The 3,909-nt window shown below is 41.1% G+C and overlaps 1 non-coding gene across 1 annotated transcript; it reads left to right on the top strand.

The window, feature by feature from the left end:
* The first annotated feature begins 2,564 nt into the window (after nt 1-2,564).
* Nucleotides 2,565-2,671, top strand: LOC113001256 (small nucleolar RNA R71). Its single transcript, XR_003266575.1, has one exon. It is a non-coding gene; the product is annotated as a small nucleolar RNA R71 (small nucleolar RNA).
* Nucleotides 2,672-3,909: the final 1,238 nt, after the last annotated feature.

Genomic DNA, 3,909 nt, shown 5'->3' with positions numbered 1-3,909 from the left:
TACCTGCCAGGCGTTCAAGCATCTGGTCAATGAATGGCAGGGGAAAATGGTCCTTTTTGGTAACCTGGTTCAGCCTCCTATAGTCAATGCAGACTCTCCAACTGTTCTGCACCCGAGTAGGAATCAGCTCATCCTTCTCATTTCTGATCACTGTGAGGCTAGTCTTTTTCGGGACTACCTGGACGGGACTCACCCATTGGCTGTCGGAGATAGGATAAATGATTCCAGCTTGCAAAAGCTTGGTTATCTCCTTCTTCACTACATCAAGAATCACCGGGTTGAGTCTTCTCTGTGGCTGTCTTACTGGTTTAGCTCCATCTTCTAAATTTATTCGATGCATACATGTGGATGGGCTAATACCAGGAATATCCGCCAGGGTCCAGCCTATAGCCTTCTTATGCTTCTTGAGAACTGACAACAACTTCTCCTCTTGCTCATCAGCAAGGGAGGCAGATATAATCACTGGAAAACTCTTGCTATCATCCAAGTAAGCGTATTTTAAATTTGATGGCAGAGGCTTCAATTCTGGTGTGGTCGGCTCGACAGTGGTAGAAGGAGATGGTTTCTCAACCTTTACCTCATAAAGAAAGTCAGAGGTATGTGTACTTCCTGAAACATGGTTAGTCCTATCTGACTCTATAAAATCAATCTCAAGAGGTAAAACACCACCACCAGGCATGCAATCAATATTACTCTCAGATTCACTCTCAGCATCAAATTCAGACATATGATCAAGTACAATTTCAGACTCAATGCATGAAGAGTGAGAGGCATGCAAATTAGAATAAAGATCAGTCATGTATTCATCAACAACATGGTCAATTATTTCAGCACGAAATACAGAAAGATCTTCAGATGGGTATTTCATAGCATCCAGAATATTAAAATGAACAGTTATATCACCAAACTCCATGGACAATGTGCCTGCATAAACATCTATCTTAGTTCTAGCAGTTTTCATAAAGGGTCTGCCTAGAATGATGGGAACTGATCCTTGAGAAAATCCATCTTCCATATTCAAGATATAAAAATCAACAGGGAAAATCAGTTCACCAACTCTAACTTAGACATCTTCTATGAAACCAACAGGATAGGCAACACTTCTATTAGCTAAATGAATTACCACATCAGTTGACTGCAAGGGACCTAGAGATAGAGAATTAAAAATCGACAGAGGCATAACACTAACAGAGGCTCCTAAATCTAGCATGGCATTGTCAAACTTACTATTCCCTATAATACAAGGTATGCTGAATGTACCTGGATCTTTGCATTTTTCAGGAATTTGAGGAACAGATTTACCAATCAATGCGAAGACATTTCTGCCCATGCTAATTCGTTCACTTCCTTTAAGCTTCCGCTTATTAGTGCACAGCTCCTTCAAGAATTTGGCATATCTTGGAATTTGCTTTATTGCATCCAACAGAGGTATGTTTACCTCTACTTTTCTAAACGTTTCCAAGATCTCTTTCTCTGCCTCTTCCATTTTTTTGTTGGAAACTGCTCTTGGAGGGAATGGAAGAGGGGGAATGTGTTGCTTCTGCAAATCAGAATTACCTGTGGAAGAAGATTCACCTGCACAGAAATTGTTAGGTAAATTTTTGTCATCACCTTTTTCTGGAATAGAGTGAAGTTTGGCAGGTTCATTTGCAGATGAGGAAGGTGCTACGGGTTGAGGTCCTTGACATTGCTTTCCCGACCTCAATGAAATGGCACTGACATTTTTGGGATTTTGGACAGCTTGAGAAGGCAGCTTGTCAGAATTCTGGGACTGTTGTTGATTCAATTGGGTAGCTAATTGTCCCATCTGATTGGTTAAGCTCTGAATGGAGGCTTTGGTCTCTTGCTGAAACTGCATGTTCTGCATAGTCATTTGCCTCACAAGTTCTTCGAGGGAAGGTTGTGGAGGGGCCTCAACTGTTGGCTGTTTCTGGGGTTGTTGCTGTTGTTGGATTGGTGGAGGAATGTATGGTCTGCTTGGGCCAGCAGCATTTTGGAAGGAAGGAGCAGGCTGCTGTTGTTGTTGCTGAGGGCTGGACCATCTGAGGTTAGGGTGATTCCTCCATCTAGGGTTGTATCTGTTGCTGGAAAGGTCATAATTGCTCTGCTGTGGTTGATTTTGCTGCTGAGGTTGAGGAGGTCTATTGTAAATATTTGCAGCATAAGCTTCAGGCTGCTCAATTGCTCCAGGTTGCTGCATGGAAGGGCAAAGGTCTGTATGGTGGTCAGCAGAGGAGCACAAACCACAAACCCTTGCGACAGGTACAGATTTCTGATTCAAGGCCAGCTGGATTACCAAGTTGACCAACGCATCCAGTTTTCCTTCAAGCTTCTTAGTTTCAGATGATGTAGATGGGTTTGTAGCTACCTCATGCACTCCTCTAATGACTATGGCATCATTTCTGGCGCTAAACTACTGGGAGTTGGAGGCCATCTTCTCAATTAAATTTCTGGCTTCAGCAAGAGTCATGTCTCCAAGGGCTCCACCACTGGCAGCATCTATCATACTTCTTTCCATATTACTGAGTCCTTCATAAAAATATTGGAGAAGAAGCTGTTCTGAAATCTGATGGTGGGGGCAACTGGCACATAGTTTCTTAAATCTCTCCCAGTACTCATACAGGCTCTCTCCACTGAGTTGTCTAATACCTGAGATATCCTTCCTGATGGCTGTGGTCCTGGAAGCAGGGAAAATTTTTTCTAAGAATACTCTCTTAAGGTCATCCCAGCTCGTGATGGACCTTGGAGCAAGGTAATACAGCCAGTCCTTTGCCACTCCCTCTAATGAATGAGGAAAAGCCTTCAGAAATATGTGATCCTCTTGGACATCTAGGGGTTTCATGGTGGAGCAGACAATGTGAAATTCTTTCAAATGTTTGTGCGTGTCTTCACCTGCAAGGCCATGAAACTTTGGAAGCAAATGAATCAGTCCAGTTTTAAGAACATATGGGACATCCTCATCAGGGTATTGGATGCACAAGCTTTCATAGGTGAAATCAGGTGCAGCCATTTCCCTTAGAGTCCTCTCACGAGGTGGAGGTTGTGCCATGTTCTCAGAATGTGCAAAATCAGAATGCTCAGAATCAGAATGCTGAAAATTATAATGCTCAAGATCAGGATGTTCAAAATCACCAATAACAGAATGCACAGATTCACCAGTTATGGAATGCTCAGAATGATAAAAAGGTATCAAATGATGCCTAACTAATCTATGAAATGTCCTATCTATGTCAGGATCAAAGGGTTGTAAGTCAGATGGATTGCCTCTAGTCATACACTACATTCAGCATGCACACAACTAGTTGCCTTGTCATGTAAATAAAGGTGTAGGTTTGAACTACAGCTACCCTCAAATGATATCCAAATGACTTGAAATTTTGTGAGAAACCTTATAAAATGATGAGAAGATAGGACAAAAAATTTCAGACAAAAATTCAAAGTCTAACTATGAAAGCTAAAATTGGTAAGTTAAGAAAAATAAGTGAATAAAACTTGAAAAATAAAAAACTTTTGACAGAATCGCTTCTTTTGGACGATGGAAACCTCAGCCAGCCTATGGTAGGCTGCCATGGCGTAGGAAATTTTTTTCTAGCCCAAATGCATATATAATAATTCCGATTCTGATAACCGGAGCAAAAGTTATGGCCGTTTGAAGTTTTGACAAACACAAAATTTGCTAATTTTTTGGAACTTTCAAATATGACCAAACTAAAGGCTCTAGCTATTTTTCCCACAAAATATGGATTAAAAGAAGTTACCAAAAAAAAATTCAGCCAAAAATAACAACCCTAGCTACTAAAACAAAAAATCCCAAATAATTCAGCATGGGTGGTCGCTAAAATCCGTCTCTAATTGATTTCTACTACTACTCTGTTTTTCCGCAAGCTGATTTCTACTACTACTCTGTTT

Source organism: Glycine max, chromosome 3 (assembly GCF_000004515.6).
Source record: "Glycine max cultivar Williams 82 chromosome 3, Glycine_max_v4.0, whole genome shotgun sequence".
Classification (NCBI taxonomy): Eukaryota; Viridiplantae; Streptophyta; class Magnoliopsida; order Fabales; family Fabaceae; genus Glycine; species Glycine max.
Note: the sequence above shows the minus strand (reverse complement) of the source record. Positions and strands in the feature narration are given on the sequence as shown.